This window comes from Benincasa hispida, chromosome 7 (genome assembly GCF_027475165.1).
Source record: "Benincasa hispida cultivar pf3 chromosome 7, pf3_genome.v1.1, whole genome shotgun sequence".
NCBI lineage: Eukaryota > Viridiplantae > Streptophyta > Magnoliopsida > Cucurbitales > Cucurbitaceae > Benincasa > Benincasa hispida.
Genome location: NC_143484.1, coordinates 30,150,247 through 30,164,771, shown reverse-complemented (window position 1 = coordinate 30,164,771; position 14,525 = coordinate 30,150,247).

The following is a 14,525-nucleotide window of genomic DNA, read 5'->3' as shown; positions in this document are numbered from 1 at the left end:
TGAGTAAAAATGATGAAATATTCATAACTTCCCATAGCTTTTACATTCATCGGACCACAAAGGTCTGAATGTACTAGCTATAAAGGTTCTTTGACCCTATGACCTTTTCCAGTAAAAGGCCTCTTAGTCATCTTGCCTTCAAGGTATGACTCACACACAGGTAAAGAATTTTCTTCTAACTCGCTTAGAAGTCCATTATTCACCAACCTCTCAATTCTATTGAGATTAATGTGTCCTAGTCTTAGGTGCCAAAGTTAGGCATTTTCCTTAAGAGAAATTCTAAGTTTCTTATGTTGAATTACAACGGTTTTAAACATCTCTATGTTATGAAGGGCATTCATTGCTAACGGCCTTAGCACATACAAATTATTTTCCAGTTTTGCAGAACATATATCAACTCCATTCTTTGTAATAAATACTTTATTAAAAGAAAAGTTTAGATGATAATGTTGTTCTAACAAAAACTTTACATAAACTAAGTTACTTTTTAACTCAAGAACTACAAATACATCATTTAAAATGAGAAATTTGTTTTCCCACTACCACAGCTGAGACGACGTGGTCGGTTCCAACTTGCATCGTCATCTCACCAACATTAAGTTGCTGCCAAGAATTAATTCTCTAAAATGAAGAATAATGTTTGTTATGTTGGCTTTTTGACTCTTAATCTCAAATTAATTAATTTTAATTAATTAATTAATCAATATTTTGATGATAACAAACTCAATTTTTAATTATTGAAAATTTTAGTATTTTAATATGTCCATAGCGTAGAGCTCGGAACAACGATTCCAACACCTCTTGAATCACTCAAATCGGAGCTAAAACGAAGATGATATAACTGAAACAAGAATATAGAGAAAATACCGTAGTGGATGACGTGGCATAACAAGACCATTTATATGTAGACATGTGGCAGCATATTGGTTGAATGGTGGATCATTAAGAGATTAATATATGATGGACTTTTAATTTTTGGATTGATTTAAAAAAATGAAATTAAAAAGAAATCTAAAAGAAAAATAAATTTAATATTATTTTATGTTTGTGTCTAACGACTAGTTTTTTACACATGGTATGTTTTTTTATTTTTGGATTGACTTTAAAAAGAATCGATTTAAAAAGAAAATGAATTAAAAGGAAAATGAATTTAATATTATTTTATGTTTGTGTCTAATGGCTAGTTTTTGACACATGGTATGTTTTTTATTTTTTGGATTAATTTTAAAAAGAAAATGAATTTCAAAAGAAAAGAAATTTAATATTATATTTTGTTTGTATCTAACGACTAGTTTAGCTTAAAATCTCCACCATTGATTTTTCTTTTCCAAAATCCAATGGTCCAAATGAATTGTGGTTTCTAAAAATGTTTCCATCTCTATATAAACCATCTTCCTCTCCAAATTTTGTACTAACAAATTTTACATTTCATAATCCTCCAAAACTCAAAAGTTTCCATTGTTGCTCTCTCTAAGCTCCCAATTTTTTTTCTTTTCATCTTATTCTTGAGAGAGTGTTATTGTATTGTGAGGATAAATTTGTTGAGTGCTTAAACTTGTAAATCCACTCTAGTAAGAGTTGTATTGTATTCTTCAAAAATTCCAACATTTGTAACAGTTTGATCCTAAACCGTGGAAAGGATCGTGTTTGCTCTTGAACCCATAAAAGGAGTGGTGGTGTAACAGTTGGGTTCTAATCCGTGGAAAGAGTCGGAAATATTTTATTCAAATTCCCAAGAGGCGCTTGGAGAGTGGAGTAGGTCGACTTTGACCGAACTACTATAAAAATTACGGTATCTTCTTCTCTAACTCTTTCCTTTTTATTTTTGTAATTAATTTAAGCAATTTATTTTATATTTTAGTTTGTTCTTATTTATTTGCTAAAGTTTGATAAAATTAAATTATCACACTTTTTTTCATCTTATTTGTTGCATAAATTGAATTTTTCTTATTATTTATAAAAAGTGTATTAATTAGTTTAATTGGGTTAATTTAGAAAAAAAAGTTTAATTAAACCCTATTCACCCCTCCTCTAGGGTTGCCATATCGATCCAACATGTTAGTCGCCCCAAAGTCAATAATCCAGGCAGAATCATCATTCTTCATTAAACAAGTTTCCAAGACAAGCAAATCACATTTACCTTGTTGAGCCTTCTTCTTTTCTGCCAAATATCTGGAGCAGTTCTGCTTTCAGTGCCAATCTTGGTTGTAATGGAAACATTTTCCTTTGTCAACTCTGACAGATTGTTTACCCCTTGGTGCAACAACTCCTGGGTTAGCAGCAGCCTTCCCCTTTCCACCCTTCTTCTTTTTCCACTTTTTGGTGCCGGAGGAAGAAGTACAGACTTAGTTCCAGAGGTCGAACCTTTGTGGAACTTTTTAGAAGATGAAGCAACATTTGCTTCACGCTTCTTCTCCTTGCTTTTCAACAAGGATTGGAAGGTCAATAGCTCGTTGAGCAGGGTAGTTAGGTTATAGTCAATCCTATTCATAACAGCATTGCTACGGAAGTGCAAGAAACTTTCAAGTAAAGAATTTAGTATTATGCTAACTTGGCTGGCCCCATTGATGCTTGACCTATTCATCTCCGCCACTTTGAAGTGGATCATCATGTTGAGAATGTGCTCTCGAACAAATGTCTCTTCTTGCATACGGGCATTGAAGATGTACTTAAGAACGTCATGTTTGAGCTGTGCAGACGGTTGTCCGAACATTCCCCTCACGGACTCCATGATCTCATGGGCTGTGAGCATGGACTCATGCTTTTTGGCCAATACTTCATTAAGACTTGCCAAGATATATGCTCGGGCTTTTATTTGCCCTTGTCTAGTGCTCATATGCTTCCCGAACATTTTGAGGAACATTTGAGAGGTGGAATGGGAGGACACTCCTCCATTAGGACAAAACGCAAGTCATCGATGATTAAAATAGTGTTGATCGTGTTTTTCCAGCTAGCATAGTTATCGCCCGTTAATTTATCAGCGGACTAAGAGTAGTGGTAACCATTTTAAATCTTTGCTGAAAAAGAACAAACTTAATTTTAGTCTACTTGCATTAAACCACTTTTAAGAAAATCAATCAAGTTTTAGCAAAATAGTCTAGTGTACCCTAAGTGACATCTACTTTGCAATGGTGCTTCAATGAGGCAGGACAAAAGTCACCGTGGGGCGATCAAGTGCCCTTCACTGAAATGAGACATTCTCAACCATTAGACAGAAACAACTCATTGTAACTGTAACTAATAGTCACCATTGTTCGGTCCAGAATTTGTTAACATCATTAATAATTTTGTGCAAGTGTAACCCCTCATTTTAGTTCTAGAGTCTCGCCCTAATGAGCCAACAGTAGGGAAAAGCTTATTGGAACAAGAGACTAAAGAAACCCTATCCATTTCTGGAGATCAAATAAAGCGTCATGCAATTCAGCCATCCTTTAGGGGTGAAGGAAATCGGAACATGAGGATTTCCATGACTAGTGGAAGGATTTTTCCAAATTTCAATCATATATGAACATTCACAATTACAGTATACAAACGGAAACAATAGGCTATGTACAGAAATTACAACATGCTTTTCTAAACGACCAAGTGAAGAATTAACCATATCTTTGAAGACTCATCTTCAAGATCACTCGATCACGAACACTCGTTCACAGTAACATGGCAACACATGAATGCTCGAACACTACGAACTCTACACTGCACGATCACAGCGAACTCGAACATCGTGATCTCCAAGTCATGAACACCCCGAACACCACGAATGGCCTCCACAGAACCTCGATGTGTCGAGTTGAGTATGAAACAACCAAAAAGGTTACCTTGGTATTCTCGGTGTGAGAATCTAGAGTGTGGGCTCTGTGTGGACTTGGTTAAAGGCAGAGACTGGAGGAAAACAATCGTGTAAACGATTGAGCAAGTGGGACATGTCAAAGTCTATCGCATAGACGATGCCCAATCATTTAACAAAAGCTATGCGATCGTTTAGCTAATCAGCCAGCTGAGTGTCTACCATATAGAAACACTCCACGATTGTCTAGTCTCTCCAAGCTGTCGTTTAGTAAATCGTATTTACTTGACAACCTTTTCGTGAGAACTTTTCGAGAGTGGAAATCTCAATTCAACATTACTAAGTTTAGGAAAACATTTTTCCTTTTTATCTCACTGTTACCACGAAACTACCAATAACCTCCCACTCAATTGGTTATTAGAGAAAAAGAGATAATTATCCAATAATTAATATTATTATAAATATATATGATAACCAACTTACCATACTATATTTATTACCTATAGTTTTAATATTTCATCTCATGAAACATATAAACCATAGCTCTTTTTCTATTCCATGGTCCTTAGTGTAAATCTCATTTACATTAACCCTCCACTTGATATATCTCATACATCATACCAATCATATCATATATAATTGAATTACCTCTTGTCAATTTGAACATTTCAAATCAACACCAAAAACTGATCCTCAACTTGAATCCATTGAGCTACCAAGGGGACCTTATGGACCTGTAGCTCGAAGCTCTAACGAAACGTGAATAACTGACTAAACTCATTAGTCAAGAGATCCACCATCTGTTAACTGCCAGACACTCTACTAAAGTCCGACAGCTGAACTTTCCTTACTACAGGTATATTATGTGTCCATCTTAACCAATCAACATTGTGATAAACTTTCACAAATTACTCATAAGTACAACTCAACCAATAACCGTTATGCCCCTTTAGTTACATCTAACTCCTTAAGTACCACAGATCCCTCTAATGAACATAAGTCATAGTCCTACTATGACTGAGTCATTTCTTCTAAAGAGAAGTTGTGGCCACTATGTTCAAGCCTCGAAATCAGCCTTTAAGAGAGCAATCTATCTACTTACCCCTGCTTCAAGGAAGGAGTGAATTCCATCTTGTGTAATTGAGTTCCCAACTCCCAAATCAGACAAGTCTCCAAAAAGGTAGGCATGTTGAGTTAGCAATCTGGCCACTCTCACCCATATTAATCAAAAAACCGCCCTCAAAGGCAGGAGTTCCCCAAACACTCAGGATTGAGGTCATGTCACCTATGGTTGTTTAGGTGAGATGTAAGTCTCCAGTATCAATGGCGTTATATACAGAGACAAATCATCTCGTGGTCTGATCTTATACAAACTCTTTTTATAGGACACACCTCCGCTCACATATCTCAACATGAATGGTCAGGATCTACCATCTGTAGTAGTTCACAACACTTGTAAACCTCTACAAAGCGGTATCCGTAGTGTTAGTAGGATCAGGTATCCCACCTTAATCCTTATACTACAGACCTATTTAGGTTATCACTTAAGGCATGATCCACTTGTATATCTCATATACATACTTAAGTTTACATACGATATCTATGGAGCATTGTTTATTGGATATGAGTAAATGCCAGAATGAAATAACTCTTATTTTATTCATAAACAATGTGTATATATTACAAACTACGAGAATCTAGAAAATTAGGACACCAATCCCAACAAAAGTGACCCACGATGCTTCGAGGCGATGCATGAAACTTTTGTTGGGGTTTGTGCCCTAAAGTCTCGTGTCACGTAGTTTGTAAACAATTTTGTACGAATACTTGTGATGTATAATATATATGATATTTACTTCACTTTTTGACTTTGCACATTTAAATGTTTTTATTTTACCACAAACCAATAAACTTAATATCCCTGGTTGTCTTTATGTAACTTAAACATGTATGTAGTGACATACAAGTAGATCATGTCTTAAGTGACAGCCAAAATGGTTTGTAGTATATGAAAATATGAGGGAAACCTTATCTTGGTAATGCTATGGACGCAACCCTTGTGGAATAGTTACAACTGTTGTGACTTATCATAGACGGTCTGATCCTGATCATTCGTGTAGGGGACATGCGAGCGGGGGCGTTCTATACAAAGAGTTTGTATAAGACCTGACCACGAAGTGTTAACATCTCGTCATATAACTCCGTTCATGACAGAGGCTTCACTTCACTAGGATGACCATAGGTAACATGACCTTAATCCTAAGTGAGTTGGGAACTCTTTTCATTGAGGGTGGTCCTTTGATTTTCATGGGTGCGAGTGGCCAGAGCGCCGACTCAAACCTACTATTTTGGGAATTCGTCTGATTTGGGAGCTGGGACCTCAGCTTCACAAAATGGAGTTCACTCCTTCCTCGTAGTAGGGGAAGTAGATAGATTGTTCTCTTAAGGGTTAATCCCGTGGCTTAAACGATGTGGCACCACATACCTTCTCATGGATCGAGAGGTGTTCACACATAGTAGGACTATGTTGTATTGTTCATTAGAGGGATCAGTGGTACTTAAGGAGTAAGATGTAACTACAGGGGCAAAACGGTAAATTGGCCCTACTGTACTTACAAGCATCTGTGAAGGATCATCGTAGTGATGATTGGTTATATCCAATGGACATAGAAATATATCTATGGTAAGAAGAGTTCAATTGTCGGTCTTTAGTAGAATGCCTATCAGTTAACGGATGGTGGATATCATGGCTAAAGAGTTTAGTCAGTTATTCACATACCGTTGGAGTTTTGAGCCATAAGTTCATAAGGTCCCCTTGGTAGCTTGGATACAAGTTGAGAATAAGTTTTTGGGTCAGTTTGAAATGTTTAAATTGACAAGAGGGAGTTCAATTATATATGATATAATTAACTTTATGTATGAGATACTTTAATTTGGAGGAAATTGGATATAAATATGATTTATATCTGGTGGAGGAAAAATATTATGGTTAATATATGATATTAATCCATAGGTTATGAATATAATGTGATTATATTCATTGTCTATTAATTGGACGGTTAAGGGATAATAGGTCGACGTCTCTTCTGTTTTCATAACGGATGAGTAAGTTGAAGAATTGCTTTGAGACACTTAAATAGCTCACGGTGTGTTAGGCATTGGATGCGCGAACATAGTGTTGAAGTGTGTCTTCACTTATTAAAATCAGTGCCTATACGATAGTGCTGAGCGATCGTTTAACGCTTACACTCGCGCGCACTATTTACTAAACGATCGTATAGACAATCGCTTATCTTTTCCTACACGGTCGTATACTTCATTTAAACGATCAAGGATTTTGTCTATACGATAGATGAGCTTTTCTCCCACTTGCTTGATCATTATATACAATCTTCTTTCCTCCTCCCTTCTACCAAATCCAAACAAAGCCCACCCTTTGGATTCTCACTCCGAGAATACTGAGGGCTCTGAGTGGTGGTGTCGTCCCTGTTTCCTTCTGTTCATGTGGAGACTGTTCGTGGTAGACGATTGGATGTTGTTGAATGATAGCTTACTGTTCCAGCGAAAGTGAGATTTGCTGTGAAGAATAAATCTTCAACTGGTATGATCTCTCGGTCTCTAGTTTATTGTTCCTTTAAGCATGCCAGTAATTTAGCGTTATGAATGTATATCTGTATGTTTGAATGTATATGTGGAAATTTTGTCACAATGAATTGGAAAGATCCACTTCCGCTCGTAGGTAATCTAGAATTAGAGTTCCTTCAACTTTATCCAACTTAATGAGAGAGACCAAGGGATGTGTTGTCACATGTCCCGCTCCCACTTACTATAAACACTCTCTCTATTCGCCTTGTTATTGACCTACCCAAATACTACATTACTTTACTGGATTTCGCTTCATTTATCATATTTATCATTTAGTTTAGTTTTAATTTAGGTTTATGAAATTTAAATAAAATAAAAATAAGGAGTCTTTCAATGCAAAGGGCGAAGTAAAAAAAAAAGAAATATTGTTTTTCCAAAAAAAAAGAAATCTGCAATTGTTTTTTTTTTTTCATCCCACTTTTTTTTTTCGAGAAAAGGGGTGGGTGAAATGAATTGAATAGATATCTTCATTTTTCTATTAATTATTCGGATTAATGAAACTAAATCAGATAGTTATATGAGTGAAAGAAAACAGCTTATATAAATAAAAATTAGCAGTCAAAATATTGAGTCTCATTTTCTATGTATAAGAGTTAAGCAGAAATCAATATAGGCGCAAGAGAGCCTTTATCCCAAGATTGGGTCACTAGTTATCCTGTCTTGAAGCGGACTCAAAAGATCAACCGGATTGAGTTTTCACTATTATTTGTATGTACTACCATATGTGTATTACCATAACACAGCCGATTGAGCAAAAATGAGTGGATGGTTAGAAACACCAAGATATACAAAGGATTAGTAATGGAGATTTTCAAAATTATCCAAAAAAAGGACATTTTTGCAAAATGCATAATATAAAAAGAATACGAATTGGGGCTTTAAGTTTGTAGAAATGATCAGGCAGTACTCCCCACGATTCCGATCCAGAGTATACGCCTATCCACCCATTAAATCAATGACTATCGAAAACGAAATAATCCCTTATTTAGTAAGTCCCATTTTTCTCAGAAAGAAGAATAGGAACGAAAAAAAAAATGGAAAGAATCCAATTACAAAATGAAAACGTGACTGAATTGGTCCCGATCACTCTTCGGGACGGAATGGAAGAAGGGAGGAGATTCTCGAACGAGGAAAAGGATCCAATGACTTCGAAAGAATTGAACGAGGAGCCGTATGAGGTGAAAATCTCACGTACGGTTCTGTCGAGTGGCAGTAAGGGTGACTTATCTGTCAACTTTTCCATTATCACCCCCAAAAAACCAAACTCTGCCTTACGTAAAGTTGCCAGAGTATGCTTAACCTCGGGATTTGAAATCACTGCTTATATACCTGGTATTGGCCATAATTTACAAGAACATTCTGTAGTCTTAGTAAGAGGGGGAAGGGTTAAGGATTTACCCGGTGTGAGATATCACATTGTTCGAGGAACCCTAGATGCTGTCGGAGTAAAGGATCGTCAACAAGGGCGTTCTAGTGCGTTGTAGATTCTTATCCAAGACTTGTATCATTTGATGATGCCATGTGAATCGCTAGAAACATGTGAAGTGTATGGCTAACCCAATAACGAAAGTTTCGTAAGGGAACTGGAGTAGGCTACCATGAGACAAACAAAAGATCTTCTTTCTAAAGAGATTCGATTCGGAACTATTATATGTCCAAGGTCCAATATTGAAATAATTTCAGAGGTTTTCCTTGTTACTATACCTTCTCTATTCATTGCAGGTTGGTTATTCGTCAGCACGGGTTTAGCTTACGATGTTTTTGGTTGCCATCTCTATATCTGGTTTACTTGTAAGTTTTACTGGGTATGCCTTATATACTGCTTTTGGGCAACCCTCTCAACAACTAAGAGATCCATTCGAGGAACACGGGGACTAGTTGAAGTAATGAGCCTCACAATATTGTGAGGCTCATTACTTCAATTGAGATAATGAGAAATCATTTCGCCTTTTTAGTTGGAACTTTAGGCGGTTCGCGAAAAAAGATAGCGAAAAAAATTATTCCTAGAGTCGAGACTAAGAGGAATGTATAAACCAATGCTTCCATAGATTTGATTTCGGTTTACAATTATAGCTTCCATACCTGTTTAGTTGGGATCTTTTTACGGATAAAAAAAAGACCAAGACAAGAGTCAAAGAAATGAAAAGTCAGCAATCCGAATCAAGATTTATCCGCTACCCTATCTATGTCAAATCAAAAAATAAAGGAAAAAAGGAACAGAGCAATCTTGTATCAGACTAGACTCTTTTTGTAGTTGGATCTCCAAGTTTTTGGAATGCCCCAAATTCTACTTGAGCGTCCAAATCTGGGTCAATCCCAGCAAAGACATCTCTGAACAAGGTTCTAGCACCATGCCAAATGTGTCCGAAGAAGAAGAGCAAAGCAAACGAAGCATGCCCAAAAGTAAACCAACCCCTTGGACTGCTACGAAAAACCCCATCGGATTTCAAAGTAGCACGATCTAATTCAAAAATTTCACCCAATTGAGCACGTCTAGCATATTTTTTCACAGTAGCAGGATCACTATAACTCACTCCATTGAGTTCACCGCCATAGAACTCAACAGTTACACCGACCTGTTCAACACTATACTTCGATTCTGCTCTTCGAAAAGGAACATCGGCTCTAACAATTCCGTCTCCGTCTACCAAAACAACCGGAAATGTTTCAAAAAAGGTCGGCATACGGCGTACAAAAAGTTCGCGCCCTTCTTTATCTCTAAAAACAGGGTGTCCTAACCACCCAACAGCTATTCCATCCCCGTTGTCCATGGAACCCGCTCTGAATAATCCACCTTTTGCGGGATTATTCCCGATATAATTATAAAAAGCTAATTTTTCAGGAATTTTAGACCAAGCTTCTGATAAACTTTGATTTTCGGCTAACCCGACACTAACTATTCGATATATTTCTTGCTGGAAGTATCCCTGATCCCATTGATAACGAGTGGGCCCAAATAATTCAATCAGGGTAGTTGCTGAACCATACCACATAGTTCCAGCAACAACAAAAGGTGCAAAAAATACAGCAGCGATACTACTCGAAAGGACGGTTTCAATATTTCCCATACGTAATCCTTTGTATAGACGTTGGGGCGGACGAACACTAAGATGGAATAGGCCTGCTAATATGCCCAATGTACCTGCTGCAATATGATGTGAGGCTGTTCCGGGAGTGAATAGAAAGTTGGATCTACATTGGATCTCACCTGAATCGCCCCATCTATCCTCCTGAGGAGAAGTTTGGTTTCAAACCCCGGTTCAAACAGGAGAAGTACGCCATGACCGCTCAGTGATAAAGGAGGTAGGGGTGCAGAGACAGCCAGAAGGTTTGCCTAGAAGCAGCCACCCTTGAAAGAGTGCGTAATAGCTCACTGATCGAGCGCTCTTGCGCCGAAGATGAACGGGGCTAAGCGATCTGCCGAAGCTGTGGGATGTAAAAAAATTTCCTTGTGCTTCAGGACCCCATAGTAACAACAAAGAGGTAGATTGATACAATAGAAACCTCTGGTAAAATTCCCACCCGTAACCCAGCAGATAAAGTACATTACATAGTCCGTTTTAGGGATTGGCGACTTACCCATTTAGTGACTTTGGCACTGGACGTTCCAAAAATGGGGTACTATCGGGTCGGGTGAATTCAATAATAGAGGCCTGTTGGCATTCCAGCCTTCCTTCTCCTTTTAGGGCCTACCCGAAGCCACTATTCTTGAACAACTTGAAATTGGGCCTTCCTTCTTTTCGCACTATTACGGATACGAAAATGAAAATAATGGGCAAAATTGGATTCAATTGTCGAAGAGTCAAATGTTTTGGCAATTCCTGAGGGGGGGATGAATCAAGATAATTTTGAATCAGTGCTCTCGATTTTTTTTCACGGTTTGGGGAGGGATTTTTTTTACTTATTTTTTTTAAAGTAAATTATCTACTCCATCCGACTAGTTCTCTTACAGTTATCCGTTTAGTGGCACTTCAAGTTTTTCTTAAGCAGTGAAGACACCCATGGTGCCTCAAGACCGAGAGTAGATCTCACGGTGTGAACTTTTAGGGAGAAATGTATAGAGGCAAAAATGAAGTATCATATACCCCATTTTCCTCCCACTGAGTGTTCTACCTAGGGTTAATTAACTCAGGAAAATTCAGCTACTGATTTTATCTAAGTATTTGTTTAATTTGCTAAAAAAACAACTCTTATCTTTGATGATTAAACAATTTTGATTCAAGTCTCATTAAACTCTTTAATAGACTTTCATCAAACTTTCATGCATGTAACGAATCTATCTACTTCACCTTTTTAGGCAGGTTCGTAGGTAGAAGTGCGACGTTTCCATTGACTTAAGTACCCCAACCTAGCCAGAACCTGCCTTAGACAAAAAGTCCCTTATAGGTACATTTGTTACATATTTAATTTTTTATTAGGAATGAATTTAATCCTATTAAATTGATTTAAAATATTAAAATTAGATTTCTAATCTCATTAGAAATGTAATCTTAGGTCTATCTCAATCATATTTTAAAACAATTTTTAAAAATGATTATAGCCTCGGGTTTGCATGCAACTTTTTATTATTGATTTTAATTCTAATTTCATTTAGTTATAACAATTATAAATAAATGAAATAATTAAAACCAACCATTGTATGATAGACATACATTAGTTAATTATAACATATATAAATTAACCTAAGGTAATGTCATGCTTCATGCAATATTCATTCATTACTAATATAGAACATTTATATAACTAAGTAACATACATTCCATACAACCATTCAACCTTATATTATAACACTTATAATGTAAATAATGCATGGATATAATATAATGCATGCATACATATACTATAACACTTATACTATATGATGCATGAGCATGCATTGTGTAATTTAAATCATGCATACTAGTATATTATAACACTTATAATATAAAATGGTGCATGAAAATAAATGCATAACCTATGGTGGGTTTTTAAGTTATATGACATATAATAAAAGCACACATCACATGTATATTTATTCTAAAAGTTGATGGTCCGGGATAGAACCTCTCTAAAAATAAAAACAAAGGCTAACAATTACAAGATTTGAGTCAATCGATTCGGAACAGGTGAACTGAGTCTTGAATCACTCGACTTGAACCATTCCTCAAAGAACACCTTGCAGTTAATCGTGTAGCAAATGCACCATGCATTGAGTCTATGTGATCGCGTAGCTAATGACTATGTGATGAGCATGATAGACTACTGTTGGGTTGTATGTCCAAAAACTCGCAGTTTGTAAAGTTAAACATATTCTATTATCAATAAATATGTTATTCAACATTTATTCAATAAAGTTGTTATTGAATCTATAAATTGCATTTGTTAAATTCAAATTGCATAAAACTTCAATAACAGATAATTGAAGCTTTTATTAAGCTCTAGCATGCAAGTACTCAATATTCAACAATTTGACACTTCAAATGGCCTAGTGTTAAAATGTGGAGAACTCCACTAAGAAATTGAAATCTTGGATAAATCCACTAATTTCAATTTCAAATTTTCAACTTAATTAAATTAAATTAAAAAAAAAATTCTGAAATTAAAATTTCTAAATTTAAAATTGATTTAATTTAGATAATTAATTAATAATTTAATATCAAATATTAAATTAATAAAACATCTAATTTAAACATGAATCCTATTCATGTAATCAATATTTAAATATTTTAAACTCTCCAATGATGTTTAATTTTGATAAATTTAAACGTTAATTATATTGAATGTAATTATCTAAACCCTAAATTAAAGTTTGAACATTTTAAATTCCAAACCCTAATTTCGAATTTGAACGCTTCAAATTTGCTCAATTTTCTATCCAATGTTTAATCTTTTACGAGCTAGTAGAGGGACCTTGTGAACCTATAGATCATGAGCTCCAACGATTTGAGTTCAATCGGTTAAACTCTTTAACCCGAATTAATCAATATTCGTTAACCACCGAGATATACCACTATAGCTCGACGGTTGCACTCTCCTCACCATAGATATATTTCTGACCACTTTATTTAACCATGATCAGTAAGTCGATTCTTCCTAGGTCATTTGTATTTACAGCTAGGTCAAAATTACTATTTTACCTCTGTAAATACATCTTGCTCCTTAAGTCACCACTGATCCTCTAATGAACAATTGGTTTATAGTCCAACTAATAAACCATGTTCCTCTCGGCCATGAGAGGGTGGGACCCCTTTGTTCAAGACTAGGAATCAGTACAACAACCTATCTGCTAACCCTAAATGGGTAAGAATGAATTTCATCTTGCAGAACTATGTCGCCAATTATCTATCTGGTCTTATCCCAAAATGGGAGGCTTATTGAGCAGTGTTGTTGAACTACTCTCACTTATGTACATCAAAGGATAATCCTGAATAAATAGAAGTTCATAGTTAGCTCAAGATTAAGATCAAGTTATCTTAGGTAATCGAATTGAAATAATTAGTTTTAACAGTAAACAGTCGTTATAAAGAAAAGTGATTATTTTGTAGTTCAGTCTTATGCAAACTTCTTTTGCATAGGATGCCCTCGCTCGCATGCCTCCACATGTACAATTTTGGGATCACATTGTTTATATCAATATACAAAGTAGGTCGCATCCATAGTGTCCCCAGGATGAGGTACCCAATTTCATCCATATACTTATAGACCCTTTTGGCTATATATTATAACTTAATCCTCTTTTATGTCTCTACATAAAGTTAAAATATTCATCTCTACATAAAGTTTAAATATTCATACTATAGCCATGGATTCGTTTATTGGATTTTATAATGTAATGCAATTTCAATAACACTTTTATTGAATAAATTCTTCAACAATACTTTTATTGATAAATAGAATATGTTTCCATGATTACGAACTGCGAGTTTTAGGACATTCCCAACATACATGAAGTAGGTTTTCTTCAAGGGTATGTATACTCTTCCCTTTCCTCTCAATAATTTAATTAAAAAGCATGCTTAGGCTGAGATATTGTTTATCCTCTTTGTATTTCATTTTCTCTGTTTTTAACTTTTTTTCCAAAAAAAAAAAAAAAAAAAATCTACTGACACAAAGT